At 32.7% G+C, this 19,321-nt stretch overlaps 1 long non-coding RNA gene across 1 annotated transcript; it reads left to right on the top strand.

The window, feature by feature from the left end:
- Positions 1 to 12,891: 12,891 nt before the first annotated feature.
- LOC127731724 (uncharacterized) lies at positions 12,892 to 15,024 on the top strand. The gene is made up of 2 exons (XR_007995717.1): positions 12,892 to 12,967; positions 14,660 to 15,024. It is a non-coding gene; the product is annotated as an uncharacterized LOC127731724 (long non-coding RNA).
- The last annotated feature ends 4,297 nt before the right edge of the window (positions 15,025 to 19,321 follow it).

Here is a 19,321-nt window from a genome sequence, read left to right as displayed (position 1 = left end):
GATAACAATTCTAGAATTTTGAAAATCCGAGATACAAACGTTTGAGAGCATAAATATCACAAATAGCCTTGAACTACTTTCAGTAACTCCGAGTACTCTCAGATATGTTCTTTGCATTGCTTTGTGTCTTTTGTGTTTTTATTATTTTTTGTGCTTGGTATCAATCTGATGAGTAAGTCCCTTTTAACTTATCATTATAGTTTGTTCTTATGGTGTAGTCTCACACCACTATCCCAGGTTAGGGGGAGGGTTTGGTGTCATCAAACATGTTTAACCTCGCCACATTATGTATGTACATGTCCCCAGTCAGGAGCATGTAATTCATTGGTTGTCGTTTGTTGCTTTATATTATATTTGTTTTTCGTTTATTGTTTTAAACATAAATCAGGCCGCTAGTTTTCTCATTTGAACTATTCTACATTGTCAATGCAGGGCCTGTATAGCTCCCTATGTGGTCTGGTTTTGCTCATTGTTAAAGGTCGTGCGGTGACCTATAGTTATACGCCCGACACAACAAGTTAAGAAAAAAAAACCAGACAATACAATAAAAGTATATGAAAGTATATAAACCAGAAATGACAAATGACTTAGGATCAATTTCATGCGGAAAAGGTGGATGTATTCTTATTCAAATACTGTAAACAAGGTTCTAATTTTAAATGCTATCATGACATAATTCCTGATCAAATAGTTTACTGTTATTTCCTTTGTATTTTCTGAAAACACTAAAAATAGTTCAACAGAAACTCCGTCATCTATTTTTGTTTTAGTATATGTAATAGGCAAAATTTCTACCTGGAAAAACATATTACAGTTATTCAGGTCGTGCACTAAAGTGTGGGACAGTTAAGCTTGATAACGATAATATTTTATATGCAAACTCCATTATATAATATAGCCATTTTATATATTCCAATGTCTGAGTTCATCGTCTGTAATATATAATGTATTCTTTAATGACAATTCATCTTTGTCTATACCTTTTGATTTAATTTGGAAGGTGACCACTAAGAAAATAATTGTTCTATGTTTCTTTTTTGCTGCCGAAAATGTCTCTGCATCTGCAATCTGTTGTATGTAAATCCATATAATTATATATATGTAGAATGTCACGGTATTTTTCCATAATGCAGTAATGCATGAACATTTTTAGCTGTCTGTATGTGAAGGTGAAATATCCTTTTAATCTGATTGTTTCAAATTCCTTAAAGGCGAGAACATGTATTATGAATTAATGAAGGCTAAGTACACTACAAACCAGTTAAAGTCTGAAATGGCCTATATCTGTACTCGACTGTACTAATTTTTACTCGACCAGTCTGAATTGGTCTGAATTTTACTCGACATTACTCGACCCCAGTCTTAACCATACTCGACCGTACTTATTTGTACTTGACCCTTATCTTTGCCATTGAAAATAGTCTGAACTATTACTCGACCAGTCTGAAACAGTCTTAACCCATTCTCGACCTGTACTCGACCAATTTTTTCAGTCTAAACCATACTCGACCAAAGGTCTGAACAATACTCGACCAGTCTGAACCATACTTGACCAAAAAACCTATATATTTTTTTAATTTTAGTTGTTAAAATTAATTTCTTTTTTTTTCTGACATGACAACAGCCACAATAAAATAAAGATATATATAAAAATATATTTTTACATCCTTACTTGACTCTCAGATTTATCAAACAGAGATACTGTGGATTCATTTATTTTCGTGGGTACCAATTTTCGTGGATTAGGGAAAACTTGCATGTTCGTGGATATTTGATTTCGTGGTTTTGCTGAAGTCTGCATACAAGCCTATAGAAAATTTGTCATTCGTTGAACATTTAATTTCGTGGTTCACCTGTACCCACGAAATCCACGAAAATTGGTATCCAACGAATATTAATGAATCCACAGTAGTTAAATTAACTTTTTTTATATAATAATTTAATTATATTAATTTTAAAGTTTTAGAGTTTTGTTAAAAAAAGATTTTCTTTTAACTAAAAACCACACCTTTACTGAGGGTAATAAAACCTTATTAAGGTGCTTTTTAAACTTAATTTTCCTAAATTCCTAAAGAAAAACTATATAGGTTTCATGGTTACATACAATAGTTATATAATTATCTTTTTAATGAGGTAACAACAGCCAAAAAATCACTGAAATTGTTTAACCTTATATTAGAAATTTATCTATTCTTATTATAATTTGGGATATATTATATATAATATATATCAAAAGGGGATAAAAAAATTAAAGAAATAGATGCAATTTTTCTTCTGATTAGTGGTAAAGTATAAAGTAATACCTCCTGCTTGGGGCAAACTCATTAAAAAGATCACACCTGGTCAGAGAGTATTAATTTCTAATTAACATTCATTAAAAATTGCAACATCCTGTAAAACTTAAATCGCAAGGCCTTTTGAATTCACTAGATAAGTAATACACGAGTTTAAGAAAAAAGGGCTCTCTTTTTACCTGTAAAACACACATGTACTGAGGTAAATAAACCTTATTGAAGTGCTTCTTGTATGCCATGTCTTTAATTTTGTCAAAAGTTATTTAAATTTAATTGAAATAAATTTTTTCTGCAACTTTGGAACACATTTCCTTTTTTAAATGGTTATCAAGGATTGCTATGGAAGTTCTATTATCATGATTATATTAAATTCTTGGTTTTACAAAACAAAGGTGTTATTTTCAAAATTTATTAAGTTGCTTTATATACTATTTTAAATATATTTTGATAAACCAAATGTTCACTGCATTATTAACTAAACTCAACTGACACCATAAATCTATACAAGGCTTAAGTAAATGGTGAAAATTGTCCAGTAACCATAAAATATATCTGAAACATTAAAAAAAAATTGAATAACATTGAAAATATAAGTCACAATTCAGTTTTGAGATTATTTGATCAGTTTGTTTTATTTTTATTTTAAAGGTGATATATATATATGTATATAAGTGTTGATAAACATGGTGTTGAATTTATACTATGTTTATTGAGAAATTTTGGTTTCAATGCCATATTGAATACATTTTTAATTTCAAATTGTTGTTCAAATTTCTAGCCAAGGGAAATAGCTGTTAAAACAGTTCCTAAATTGATGAAATACAATAGATAGATAGATAGATACAAAAATTAGGTCTAGGTTGGTTAAGACTTGGTCGAGTATGGTTCAGACTAGGTAGAGTATGGTTCAGACTAGGTCGAGTATGGTTCAGACTAGGTCGAGTATGGTTCAGACTAGGTCGAGCATGGTTCAGACGAAAATAAAATGGTTAAGTACTGGTCGAGTACAAGTTCAGACTGTTAAGTATGGTTCAGACTACAGTCGAGTATTATCAAGTAAATTTCAGACCAATTCAGACTGGTCGAGTAAAAATCAGTACAGTCGAGTACAAATATAGGCCATTTCAGACTTTTACTGGTTTGTAGTGGTACCGATAGGCAACCAATAGTAATAGGAATAATCAATGAGAACTATATTGTTATATGCAGTACATATGGTTATTTGTGATGTCGTGTAGCGCATCCCCCCCCCCCCCCCCCCCCCCCCAGGTCATTTTGTTTTATATTTGGTTAGGTTAGATTAAGTTACCACACATATGATTAAAGAAAATTTGAAAACTCAATATGACGGAAAAAAAATATAGAGAAGACCTGTAAAGTTCAACCAAATACTACCCGGCCGTTTATAACAGTTCTCACCCTCAAAATCGGTTTGCAGTAGAAAACTACAAGCTTGTCTTATTCTGCTCATGTCAAGTTACCTCTGTTGCTTATAAGGAATTTTCAAATTCAAACTCGTTGCTAATGACTTTTCCAAACATATATGAACAATCTTAATCTATTTTTACACTTAAAATTTTCCACTAATTAATTTCCGTAATCTCTTAAAAAATCCACTCGTCAATATATTTTGGTCAATATCTACTAGAGATAAAGGATACTACAGATACAGTTAAGCCTCATATCTTAACTTCCATCTAGAAATTGACAATGAGGGTCGGTTGAAAACAAAACTTTATGACAAAAGAGATGATTTCAGCTTCCCAATTGTGAACTTTCCATTTCTATGTAGCAACATTCCAGCAGCGCCTGCATACGGAGTATATAACTCCCAATTGATACGATATTCCCGGGCTTGTATTTCCTATCATGACTTCCTTGATAGAGAATTGCTGCTCACAAGGAAGCTATTAAACCAAGAGTTCCAAATGGTGAAGTTGAAATCATCCCTTCGTAAATTTTACGGACGCCATCACGAGTTGGTTGACCGTTATGGAATAACCGTTTCACAAATGATATCGGATATGTTCCTTATGTCGTAACTACAATACCCTTTCCTTTTCACGAATGTGACCTACCGAATTAAACTATTACCGAATTTGTAAAAACATAAGCAACACAACGGGTGCCACATGTGAAGCAGGATCTGCTTACCCTTCCGGAGCACCTGAGATCACCCCCAGTTTTAGGTTGGGTTCGTGTTGCTTAGTCTTTAGTTTTCTATGTTGTGTCATCTGTACTAATGTTTATATAAAAAAGAAGATGTGGTATGATTGCCAATGAGACAACTCTCCACAAGAGACCAAATGACACAGAAATTAACAACTATAGGTCATCGTACGGCCTTCAACAATGAGCAAAGCCCACACCGCACAGTCAGCTATAAAAAGCCCCGAAATGACAATGTAAAACAATTCAAACAAGAAAACTAACGGCCTAATTTATGTATAAAAAATGAACGAAAAACAAATATGTAACAAATAAACAAACGACAACCACTGTCTGTTTGTCTTTTTATTTTTGACCATGGCGTCGTCAGATTGTTTTCGATCTATGAGTTTGACTGTCCCTCTGGTATCTTTCGTCCCTCTTCTAAATATACAAGACACTCCAAATAAATGTTTTTTCATACTATAATCGTGATAATGTCCCGGAATAAACATTTTGGGGAATTTTCATTTCACGAAAAGTAAGAAATAGTAAGAATAGGTTAACATCTATATTTCCTTTTATGAAAGGAAAATTCGAAGGCGTTTCGTTACAACTAATAATTTTCGAAAGGTTTACTTACTGAATTTATAAAAGGCATGACTGGAAAATATCAAATGTTTAAATTTGGTTAAAGAGATCCAATATGCTATAAATAATTTGGCATGACTCATTGCTTAACAAATAGCTTTACATATGTTTTGTCATTAAAGGTATTCAGTTTTAAATTAAATTTTTTAAAAGCATTCTCATAAAGATTTGACTTGCGTTTTACAAAACGTATTAAAATTGATCGCGAGTTTTGTTCAAATCAATATACTTACGATAAATTTTAGTTGTAAGTATTCTGGTGGTGCACTAAAGTGTGGAACAGGTAAGCTTGATTCGTATAGTATTTCATATGTAAACTCCATTGCTAATGTAAATAATGTATATATTCCAGCGTCTCTGAGTTCATCGTCTGTTATTTATAATGTATTATTTAATGACCACCCAACCTTGTCTATGCCTTTTAAACTGATGCGGAAAGTGAGAACTAAGAACATAATTTTTGCATGTTATTTTTTGCTGTGGAAAATATTTCAGTTTCTGAAATCTGTTGTATATATCTCTATATTATGTACAAATTTTTGCACCTCATGTTTGCGGTATACCATCTTTTTCGCAAGTTTATTGTTTTCTGTTTGGTATTAAATTAATAATTAAGATCCATTTTGTTACATCTGGTGATCCGTTTATTTGGCAATCGCCATGGCAGTCAGCAGGGTTTAAGAACATCCGTTGTTCGACCTGCTGCGTTTTGTTAAAATTATATATTTTTTCACTTTGTTGGTCTTTTGGAAAATGTTGTTTGTGCTGTTTTTAGACCACTCTACCAACAGTCAAACTGCTATATATTTAATGAAATTATTCCGATAAAGTGTGTTTTTTAAGTTTTTCGAAATTTTTATATTTTTGTCATTGGGTCAAAGTAAATATTTTGTCAAATTCTAATGAAAATTAAACAAGTTAAATTATTTTCAGTCAAGGTGTTTGGTACCACCTTAACCAGGAAAACGTTACATTGATCAATGAGCCATGAAAATGAGGCTAACGTCAGATGAACCCTGCCAGACAGACATGTTCACCTTTTAATCATTACATGCTTTAATATAGTTGACCTATTGCATATAGTATCTAAGAAACAACCTTAACCAGTAATTAGGTCATGGTCAGATGACAATTGCCAGATAGACAGATACACCTTACAATCATTCCAAACACCACATATAGTTGACATATTGCTTATAGTATTAGAAAAACAGACCAGAACACAAAAACTTAACTTTAACCACTGAACCATGAAAATGAGGTCAAGGTCAGATGACACCTCATCACAATCATTTAATACACCAAATATATTAGACCTATTGCTTACAGTATCTGAGATATGGACTTTACCGCGAAAACTTAACCTTGTTCACTGATCTATGAAATGAGGTCAAGGTAAAGTGAAAACTGTCTGACGGGCACGAGGATCTTGCAAGGTACGCACATACCGAATATAGTTGTCATATTACAAATAATAAGAGAGAAATTAAGACTACTAAAAATCTTAACTTTTTTTAAAGTAGTTACTTAACCTTGAAAATGAGGTCAAAGACAATGGACATATGACAGACGGACACTTCATAACATAAGGTATACATATACAAATTATGAAGAATCCAGGTCTTCTACCTTCTGAAAAACTAACCTTTTAAGAAGTTTGTTAACGCCGCCGCCGCCTCCGCCCCCGGATCACTATTCCTATGTCGAGCTCCACAAAAAACTGAAATAAATCGACTTTTACGGGCAATAACTATTTTCAAATGTCGACTATCCTTAAAGTTTACTGTTATTTTGACTCTTAACAAAAACACAAACAACAGTACACACAAAACAATAAATAATTAACTAAAGACTGAGCAACACGAACCCCACCAAATATGGGATGATCTCAGGTGCCTCGAAAGGGTAAACAAATCCTGCACCACGTGTGTAATGTTAGCACACCCGGTGATAAGTTTAATTCGGTAGGACATATTAGAGGAAAACAGGAAAGGATTGTGGTTACGACAATTTGAACATATCCGTCGACATCTGTCAAACAGATATTCCATAACGGTTCACCAGTCCGTGGTACAGTCCGTAAAATTGTCGAAGGGATGATTTCAACTTCACCAATTGAAACCTTTGGTTCAATGGCTTCCTTGTAAACAGCAACCCTCTATCAAGGAAGTCATGATTGGAAATGCAAGCTCTGAAATATCATGTCAACATGGAAATATATACTACATTAGCAGGCGCAGCTTGAATGTTGCTACATAGAAGGTTCACAATTGTGAAGCTGAATCATCTCTTGCCGTAAAGTTTTGTTTTCAAACAACCCGCTTTGTCAATTTGTATATGTTTTTCAAGATTTGAGGCAGACTATCCCGTATCTGTTGTATCTTTTATTTCAAGTTCGGTGAGATAGATGCGTTCAACATTGTTATCAAACTTTGAAGTATCAAGTGAAAGGACACCATGTATATAACAGAACGTAACGTTAAAGGATGCTGCTAGCTTCCATTCATTCTTTCTAAGAAACTTCGGAATGAAGTCAGTCTCATGTGAATAAGGAAACAAGTTGGCAAGAAGAGGAGCATAGTTGGTTCCAATGGTAATTCCAATTGTTTTTTGAAAAACACATCCTCCTAACGTAACAAATATGCTGTCAATCAAGAAATCAAGCATCTTGATAATGTTAGTTTCAGAGATTTTTTTGTTTTGAATCAGAGTGTACGATGTATCAATCCCTAGTCAAGATACTTGTATCTATGTATGCCAATCTTTGAAACCAAGCGGGACCAATTATTTCTGTTTTTCTTTAAGTTTGAAATAGGAATTACTTGTGTAAAAGGTAGAAAAATCTAACTGAAAATATTTACTTCTTAATTTCTTTAATGTTCATCAAAATAGGAGGATAAAACACTAAAAATTTGTGAAATTAAAGAGGTCGTGCACCCTTCGTTTGTGATAAGAACTTTTTAAACAGATCTCGTGTCTACTGAATTTTAAAAGTCACATGATACTTCAAATAGAAAACAATAATATGTTCTATATACTTATATGACTTGAATTTTACTATAAACACGTGAACATGGACTTTCTTTCAAAACGAAAATCCTCTATCTTATCAAAATTGTCAGAGATGTACTGCAATTACGCAATAGTCTTTCGGTACACTAATTTTCCGATAGCTTTTTCATATGCACTGACATTAATCACGAGACCTCTCGTCAGTACTTCAGCTACCGCTAAGCGCAAATACAAAAACAAAAAACGCGATAAAAGAGAACGTAAACAAAAGTCGAAGTTAGAAAGTGTTAATTGATTCTGAAAGAAACCATTTCTTACACTAAGTCATTTAACAACTGTTATGACAAATTTGTATTAACAAATAAAAACGCTTCGAATATGTTAAAAAACAAATCGCTCGTCTATCGTCTCATTTATTTTCACGTGGTTCATGATTCGGTGTTATTGGTTAATTATTATGGTCACATTCGGTAAACTTCGGTAATAAAACACAATTAGAAGGGAAAGTTTGCTCTGAATGAGGTTGTTTTTTGTCAATTATATATAAATGTTATGGACTCATCTTAAATGTTAAGAAAACGTGCAGATAGAGGACTTAGTTTAGTATATAAACATGCATTTATAATTTGAAGGAATTCGTTTCAATTACTTTAAAACATTTTCTTGAAAATCTAAATCTATATCTTCTCATCATGATCGAATTTCCAAAAGTATATATGAGTTTATTTTCAGAAAATTGTAATGTACCATTATATATTTATCAGTATCCTACATAGGTGAAGGGTGGTGATAGAAATACTGAATAATACTTTAAGATCAACACCAATAATTTCTTTACTTTAAATGTAAGGTCATAAAGTATATTTCTTTTCGGAAAAACCATGTTCAATTTTCAATTCACAAAAAGTAAAAATATATGTTATATAATATACGTTACAAATATGATTTTTAAACGGAAACAATGATTTACCTATTGAATCTGACAATATAAATGTCTAGAGATTGTGTCATATTCTTTGTATACAGAGATGAATGAGATTTGATAAAATATAGATCTGGAAAATATATTTTAAGAATATTGTATCCTATAACACAGGTTTGATCCAATGATGACATAATGACTTACAGACATATATTTTATGCTTTCATGTCGAAAAAATCAATTCTTCTTAATTGTTACTTTAAATCCTGTGTTATACCAGTTACAAACCGTTAGAGAATTATAAAAAAACAAACGTCGTGAAATCAAAAAATCTGTGTTATTTAGATTGTATATTTTTTATTGTAAATCAAAGGGGAGGAAATTAAAGAAGGCATTGGAAATGTTTGGGAATGGAATAGGAGTGTCGAATTTTTCCATACTTCAAAGGGAGGGCATTGAAATGTTTTTGAGCAATTATGTACTTCAAACATGCAAAAAATATAGCTTATTCGATGAATACAGTAAATCAGTATCTTATTATTCAGCAAAAGTGTCTAACACTAGATGCAGATGTCGTATCTATATATTTTGTGTCATCGTTTTTGGCTTCACACTTCATTTTAATATTTATATCACGTAAGTCAATATCTTCTTCTGTTTGTTTGTTTGATATGAAAACAGAAAACATCAGGGATTGATGATTTGATGTCTTTGTTTTTGCAGGTTTGTTTTCTGATTATACTCCATTCCATATGACGAAAACATTTACTATACTAATAGCTGTTTCCTTGCATGATTAATCGTGATGAGCCCATATATCAATTGTTTAAGATACAATCTTCCAGTCAAACGTGGCATATTTAACATGTCATTACGTAAATAATTTCCCTTTATGGCATTATGGCACGAAAAACACAAATGGTTGTTCAAATCGCTCTGCTCATCTTAATTGTTAAGATTTAAATCATAAGTTGCAACAAGTTCTTTTATGAAAGTTTCCTGAATTCACCGTCCACCCTTGAAGCTCTAGATCCACTACTGATGCAATATCTTATTGAATATTAATATATAAATATAGTGTATGCATGCATTGTTTTGTTATATTGATTGATTGATTGTTGATTGCTTGAGATCCAGTGGCAAATATTTCATGCATGTTCAGGACGAGAATAAATAAACAATAAATACGATAGGTAGATCATGTAATATAAGCCATCCGGAATGAAGATCGTGAAAGTTTAGACTGCCACGGAAAAATGAGGGTATATTGAATAGGGACACAAATGTAACCTTGCAACAGAACATCTACGGACTCCTCAAATGTTTATGTCTTTGGAAGGATGGTCTTGAATTTATTTTCCTTCTTCATGAAATAAATCTTAATTTAAGTACAGTGGCCGTACGGTTGCTTATATTTGCTTACATCCACTTTATTTGAACTTTGGTGGATAGTTGTCTCATTGGTAATCATACCACATCTCCTTAGTGTTATACTGAAGGTGTAAAATCGAACAAACAACGTGCTACCAGGATAATATTCTGAATCTGTAAATATCTCCGGAAATTTTACTTTCAAAATCTATAATTATTTGATTTTTAATATCATTAAACATTATTCCACGACTTCAGATTATTCATATAAAAGAAGAAGTAGAAGTATGAACATATCTTCCATTGACTCTTTGCAAGGGAAATTTCAGTTTCCACATTACTCATCTCCGTTTCAATTTTGTGTACTTAGACGAATATTTATAGGTGTAAAATAGAGAATGTCAAAAGAGGGTCTCAAAATATATACAGCTAATTTAATTATCTGGCAAAATATGTGTTATGAAGCATCTCCCTCCGGCGTGAAGAACAACTGCAATCGACAATACATAAATTTTATGGTCACCATATCGAATTGGTACAACGATATGATTTATCAGTGTCTGAACTCACTAGTGACACGTTTTTTTATGCGATCTTAGATTTTTCTATACCAATATACTTGTCTGATATGTAATTGTATCGATTTTGTCCTGTCCTCGATTGTAACATGTTTACCGAGTGTGAATTCTAATGGTAGGTGATGTATACAGCACCCGGTATCGTTCCTTTTGGAGTTTATGCGATTCACTCTGTTTCTGTTTATTACATTGAGTTGTCTCTTCCTAATTGATTAACGAAACTTGAACATAAGTAAACCACTTTTTCTTTAATTTAAGTCCACTAAAGACAGGTTATATTAGTAATGGTAAATGATAACTATTGAAATTGCGAATAATCATATCTGTGACTTAAGTGAGAAAAATACGGTTACATGCATTTACAAAATATCTGTATGGCAAGAAATTCAAATGCATTTTAACTTATTTCAAAATCTCTAGATTATTGCCATGATTTTTAACTGAACATTATCGAAACGCTTTCTTCATTATCTACCTGCAGTTTATGGTCAAATTATGAAAGTGTTTTGTCGTCTATACGTTTTATATCGGTCTTTGTATTTGGCAAATAATCGTAGTTGTAATTTTCACAATGCATTCCATTTTTACAAAATGGAAATACAATGTATGCTCAACACCCGAAATATCCTGATTTACGGTAGAAATTTATTTGTACAAAAAAATCTACATAAAGAAGTCGTTGTCGCGATAGTTCATTATCACAAATAAGTATTTGAATAAGAAACGTTTTTACCTTAGACTAGATGAACTTCAATAACTCACCCCATTTCTTCCTCTCTTTCTTTCGTTTGATATACATATATTAATTGGCTTAAGTATCAATTACTTAGTACCTAGCCACTGTTTTCAGTTGCAATGTCTTTGACTGAGTTATTTTTAATATATGTGGATAAATTATTTGTGCCATCTTATAACCATCATTAAACAGCGGAGTGAACCTAGTTTACATAATAAAATAAACTTGCTATTCTGGTAAAAATAATAATATTACATATAGGTATATAGATATAAGAAGATGTGGTATGAGTGCCAATGAGACAACTCTCTATATCCAAGTCAAAATTTATAAAAGTAAACCATTATAGGTCAAAGTACGGCCTTCAACACGGAGCCTTGGCTCACACCGAACAGCAAGCTATAACGAGCTACCTGTTCATTATTTTTTGTATAGAGCTTTGACTGTATTTTAATACAACTGTAGTTTTATTTTTGTTGTTGTATATCATTAGTCTCTTTAAAATGAATATTATCTTCAACTGAATGATCTGATAAAATAGTATCCGATTTTACTGTAGATATATTTTGTAAAACACATATGAATTTCGATCAAACAATTACAACAGAAAATCCGGCAAAACACAAATATTTTGAAAAATTCCTTGGCTAATCCATTTGATCAGATATATTAAAGACATAAATTATATCCGGATTAATGAAAATTCGTGTACTAACACAACCAACCATAACAGTGGTGGATCCAGAGGGGGTGGGGGGGTGGGGGGGGGGAGGGGGCTGGAACCCCCCTTTTTTTGACGATCAATGCATTTGAACGGGGACATATAGTTGGAACCCCCCCCCCCCCCCTTTATCCTGGGTTAGGAACCCCCTTTTATAAATAGCTGGATCCGCCCCTGCATAATATATGTTCTATACTAATATTAACGAGGCTGGGATAAGGTACCGGTATTTGATGTATCTATTAACAAATGTAAATAAATGTATGTTAATAACATTTTCCTTTAAGAAAAAAAAATGTTTATACAGTTAACAATTTAATAATAAAATAAATACTGTTTCCATTTTTATGAAATGTCAAGGCTCTTTTTAATTCCTATATCCTAAGCTGTTAAAAAGACATATGAGCGTCCTTTAATACTATGTTAAGAGAGGATCTACTTATACTTAATAGATCAAATAGTTAATCATTGATTCCCTGAAGTTAGCGGTTATGATGTGTGCATTGCTGTTAACCTATCCACCAGTTGTTGGAGGTATGTATATTCTGCATAATTTTTTATCTCGTCTTTTAGGTTTCAGTTTAAGCTAGATGTTTTAAAATTGAGTCCTAACCATCTTAACAAAACTTTTAAATATCATTGACCATTTAATTCCAAATTTACAGTTAAATTACACGTATTTTACTCAAATTTAGCAACACAACTTCTGACTGAATATAAAATAAAACAAATTTTCGATTTATCTTTCAAGTTTGTGTTTTCTTAATATTCAATAATTTATTTATACAAAAGTACTACAGTTATGTTAGTCAAATTTGTTGGACAGCTGCACAGGTCTCAAACTTTGAGGAAAGGGGTTACGATTAAAAAGTCATAATTTGAATAATGTATTGCACATGGTTTAAAAGAAACTTTCTTCAACGCACAATATTGGCAAAGTTATGCATCTGATGGCATGATTTATTACATATAACCAGAAACAAACATTTCACTCCCAACAAAATAAAAAATAAAAGTTAGTGGCATTTTTTTAACCTTCCTAATTGTTATCATTTTTTTTTTTTTAGTTTTCTTCTTTATCATGTTTATCTGTTCAACATCCTTTGAAACATGAATGCAGATATTTTCAGGTCCGTTTGAGCATTTTCTACAAAGATACTAGGCATCAAAGTTTGACCCCCATTAATCTCAATGAAAAATGTCTTTAAGTGGTATATAAGAACATACATGCCCAAGAATGTAACTTTAACACGCTAATGAGTGATATAAAAATAGTTGTTATATTTTACATATTCACGCAATATTTCGCTAAACAAATTAGCTTCATCATTGAATGTTGATTGTTGCTATTTTTAGACACTATATATGTATATATATAATAGTATATTCAAAGACTTTGATAATATTAACAGTGCCAATTTTACTGTTACAGATGGGCATTTCGACAATAAATGTTTCTTCAGTGATGCTCAAAATATTTGAAAATCCGAAAGTAATTAACAAAATGAAGAGCTCATGAGCCAAAAAGGACAAATGTATAGTCAACGTCTGGAAAGGAATAAGAGAATTGCATGAGAAACATATATTCTTTAATTTAGAATAATTTAAAGCTTACTTATACTTATGTTTGATGAACCATGAACATTTTATTAATTAGCAAATATTTTATTAATAATTCGGAAACAAGGTAGGCTTTTGTTTTCTAATTTGATGATTATCGTGGTATCTCAAACTTTTATTGTAATATCCAATGAATATTTCTATGCATTTTGGATCTTTCCATGCATGACAAGATACGTATTGCAATGAATATAACTGACAAAATCTGACTCCGAATTATCTGCAGATTTCGATTTTAAGAGTACAAAAATGACCGTTTCAACCGTTTTCAATCTTATCCAACAAAAACAATTTGATTGAATTGATTATTTTAATATGTACTCAGTAATTATGGACTCAAGTAAGAAATCATTTATTACATAAATAAAGTATATTTGATAAAGTTTGTCTGAAATAATAACACCGCTAAAACAAAGCTTTGGTTTGCAAATTGTGTCTGAACATTGCAAGAATAATAACATGGATTTTCCTAGCTTTGTTTAAACTGTGTTACTTATTTGTCAAAATCATGCATCTGAGATAAATAGCTATGTTTAAAATAGCAATGAATTTTATTAACACAATAGACCAAAGCGTGTTTGATAGTATTATGTTTCGATCTTACAGGTGGCCCTATATCCTGGGCATCTTGTATGGCTATTATTGGTGTTGGAGGTACACTGTTAGGTTCAGCTGTATTGCCAATGCTTGGGTTCACATCAGGTGGTATAGCAGCCGGATCGTGGGCGGCTTCTATGATGGCTTCATACGCCGGTGCTGTACCAGCTGGAAGCTTGTTTGCCATTTTGCAGTCGACTGGAGCAACTGGTGGTATTGCATGGAGTTCATTTGGTGGAATATCTGGATTTTGTGCCGCTTTGACTGGTCCGTTTCCATAAATTCTACTTTTAATCTGTATATTTTACGTATTTTCTGTTTGTCCGACTAGGTTTATTTACAATATTAACAAAGTCATTTTTGATACTGTGACATTTATGTAGTTGATGCTTAGTTCTTGTCATCCTATTCTAACTACATTGTACATACTTATTAATCTGACTTGAACGCAAATAGTTAACTCGTTGGCCGCACTAGGCATACCGCACTAAGGACATACGTGTGCCTCATTATAAAAGGACAAAGCGAGTACTAAAGTATAGTTACAAAGTTTAACTTGAATTCCAATATAACACATTTTAAAAGATTCCTTAACCGAATAAAAGTATAACGTCCCAATGCCAGGTCAATAGAAGTCATCCCACCAAAAATTGTACGGACACCATCATGATTTGATTGATCATTATGGAATATCAGTGTCATAGATGACTACATATATGTTCTTATTTGTTGTTGTTACAATCTCGGTCATAATTTTAACTCGATTGTAATATTACTGAAGGAGACTTATTACCGAATATTTATACTAGACATGAGCAACAAGTTGGGTTCCACACATGGTGTTAATGTGATATAAGGACACAGGATAGATCGACATATACAGCTTACAACAAATGAAGACGCAAAAAATATAATGTTATAGAAAAATATGTTTCATCTTAAAATACCTTTGCTGATGTTAAGCAAATGATCGGTTTTGATTGCAACTGACGTAAAGACAACATCAAACTCCAATTTACCCCATGGCTATTGAGATCGCTATTGACTAATTATACATCTACTATATGGTGCTGATAATCACGTATAGTTCTTTTTTGCTTTCTAAAAAAAGAATCAGATTAGTGCATCATTGCAGTCAAACGTTCAAATAAGCTTTATTTTAGTTATTCAACTTCCGTATAAAGGATCCCTTTCATTAGTACTGCATTATTTCTGAAACGCCACGCCTTCCTTTTTTATCAAAATACCTTGTTCGTTTTACACTTTTAGCAGCTCTGTTGTTTGATAAAATATTTCAAATAAAATATGTTTAAGACGCTATAAAATAGTGCAAGGTCATATCTAACAAAGTCGTGCTTATTTGGTCAGCACACCGAGAGGTCGCATGAGCAATGTATTTGAATTTCAGTTCATCAACATTTAATAACCAAAAATAAACAGACTTAACAGTTGCAATTTGTGATGTGAATCTGTCGATTTATCTAGCTAGGCTTCTCTCGTGGATATAATAAATGAACCTTACACAGTATCACTATATTAATAACTAAATATTTGACAACAATTATGCATACCTTGAATGACTCGAGTAACTATTTAGAGCTCAATGTATTCATGAAACTGTATAGACCATGCCTATAGTTGAAGACCGCATGTTTCCCTCTAGATGTCTTTTGCTATGTGTGTTGTTATATTGCTGTCTCACTCTATACCTAATTTACCTATCAGTTTGATTGGTTGGAAGAGAAAAGAGGGACGAAAGATACCAGAGGAACAGTCAAACTCATAGATCGAAAACAAACTGACAACGCCATGGCCAAAAATAAAAAGACAAACAGACAAATAATATTACAGATGACACAACATAGAAAACTAAAGACTAAGCAACACGAACCCCACCAAAAACTGGGGGTGATCTCAGGTGCTCCGGAAGGGTAAGCAGATCCTGCTCCACATGTGGCACCCGTCGTGTAAAGAGGGTAGTACTACATATTTGGTAAATCAATTATTAGTTTCCCCTCATTCACTTCAAACTTTCTAGCATGTGGATAAATTGATTGAAACTATGCATTACGTTATGCATATATAAACGAGAACATGTTTTGCATGCCGGTGTCACGTGTGAAGCAAATCTGGCTACTATCTGTCACCAAAACTCACAAAAGTCCTTGACATGCAAACATTTAATATTTTGAAAGAACAGCTGATGCATGTGAAGATGGTGAGCGTATCTTCCTCCGGAATATATCAGGCACATCTTATTCATTGTAATTTTTATTATTTTCTAGAATAGTCATCATTTTTTTTTTATTGTTAATTAAACCATTCGTTACGCGTTTTCCTTATAGTACTGAACCCTTGATGGTAAAAACATCGAGGAGAACATACGACGTTTCTTTTGAAATACTCATCATTATCATTATGGCAAATTTTCCTTACAAAGTTTTAGTACTTGCTTAAATAAGCTTTACAAAGTTGTCACACAGCAGTTACTTCCATTTTTCTACCATATTGATCGTCTTTGAATAGTCAAAACTTACAACAAACAGTACAAGAATAAAAATAAACAAATCAACTATAAAGACAACGAACCGTCACGAAATTCGGAGCAACGTTCGGAATCAACTGTACGGCGTTTATACTCTTGATATAATATATTGTACATGTATACATGTATATGCGTAAAAGTAATCCCTTAATAATGTTTTAGTTGATTGAATGTTGTTTGCTTACTGTACAGCGGCAAATATTTCATACATTTCTGGACGATAACAAATTATTATTAATTAGGTATAAAGTCTGCAAATTTAGTTGAGTGACCGAGATAAAGGGGACCTGCCACAGAGAATCGAAGGCATGTCGGATTGGAGCATTTTTGGTAACACGAACTAAGGATACATTGAACGGAATTTTAGTTCAATCAAAAAGTTTGTTATAGGATATATTCAGCAGGCATTCATGGTTAGAAAGAAAGATGTGTGAATCATTGACATTTGATCTTTTGTCAAACGTAAATAGAAAAAAAATGTGTAATTCGGCAATTTTAGACTGCATCGTATTGTATCACTAATACTGGTCTTAAATATGCATGCTTTTTGCCAAAATATATATAATAATTGTCTTTTGGTCACGGATAAATATGGTTTTAATGATTTTTGAAAACTGATATATACCGAGGCCAACATTCAATGAAATCATATATTTACCAAAGACAAAAACAGTAATAGTTTTATTCTATATTCCAAAAGAGAAAAACATGTAGTTAATGGCAACTATTTAGCAAAAGTAATTGTAAAATTGAGAATGGAAATGGGTAATGTGTCAAAAAGACAACAACCCGACCAAACAGCAAAAAACAGCTGAGGGCCACCAATAGGTCTTCAACACAGCAAGAAAATCCAACACCCGGAGGCGGGCTTCAGCTGGCCCCTAAACAAAACCGTGGACTAGTTCAGTGAAAATAGACGTCATTCTAAACTCCAAAACATATGAATGAACTAAAATTAAAAAAAAAAAAAACAAGGCTAACAAAGGCCAGAGGCTCATGACTTGGGACAGGCGCAAACATGCGGCGGGTTAAACATGTTTTGTGAGATGTCAATCCTCCCCTATCCCTCTAGCCAGTGTAGAATAAACAAACACACAGCAATACGCACAGTAAAACTCAGTTTAAAAGAAGTCTTAGTCCGATGTCAGAATAGGCAATAAAAGAAACTAAGCAAAATGACAATGATACATACATTAACAAAGGACTACTAGCATTTACTGACTTGCCAGCTCCAGACCTCATTTAAACTGATTGAAAGATTATGTCTTCATAATATAAAATCAAGCACTATTTCTCCAGTTTAGTGCAGGAATTCGGGATTAACCCTTATCGGGACTCAGGAATTCATAATAATTTTTTCCGGATCCGGGAAAGAATTCTTTAATTGTCTGGAATTCGGGATGACACCTCCAGCTACCGCCCCTCATTTAAAATCGTGTGATGTTTAACACTTTTCTTCGGGTGAAAATGCTGCCACTCTCAGCTAGTAGCTACCATGTCTCTAGTAAAGAAAGGCTAAACTAGTCTCGGTAGACATTATGTAGTTGTTGGGTACACGTTGAAGATGACAGATGAAGTATGTTTTATTACCTCTGTGCATCACCGACTGTTCAAGACCCGCACAGATATTCAAGGTCGTTAACCCCCCCCCACACCTTTCCCCCTCATCGACTATGTGTTTTTTTATAATTTCACACTTATGAATTACGGGGCGTATTACATTTGCGTGGTTTTTGGAATTGAAGGCCCGAGAAAAAAATATATTACATTTTCACGACTTTGCATCTATTCATTTGTTGGTGTCATTTGGACATAATAGAACTATCGCTAATAATAAAAGGAAGAAGTCGTGTAAGGCTTAACTTAGAACTGACGAACTTTCTACCACCGTAATGTCTGGGAACTCTGCTATATAAAGTCATCTGACGACTACCCTTGGCAGGGACGGTACAACTTGTAAATGTCATATTTACCTCTAAATTACTTTTTTTAAAAACGCGCAAACGTAATGATATTTCTCGATCAAATGTAACATTTATTTCGCATAAATCTAATGCAAACCCGCTCAAATGTAATGCACCAGAATTAAACCGATAAAGCCGAATATGCATTTAGGCTCTCCTGGG

This window comes from Mytilus californianus, unplaced genomic scaffold (genome assembly GCF_021869535.1).
Source record: "Mytilus californianus isolate M0D057914Y unplaced genomic scaffold, xbMytCali1.0.p SCAF_20, whole genome shotgun sequence".
NCBI lineage: Eukaryota > Metazoa > Mollusca > Bivalvia > Mytilida > Mytilidae > Mytilus > Mytilus californianus.
Note: the sequence above shows the minus strand (reverse complement) of the source record. Positions and strands in the feature narration are given on the sequence as shown.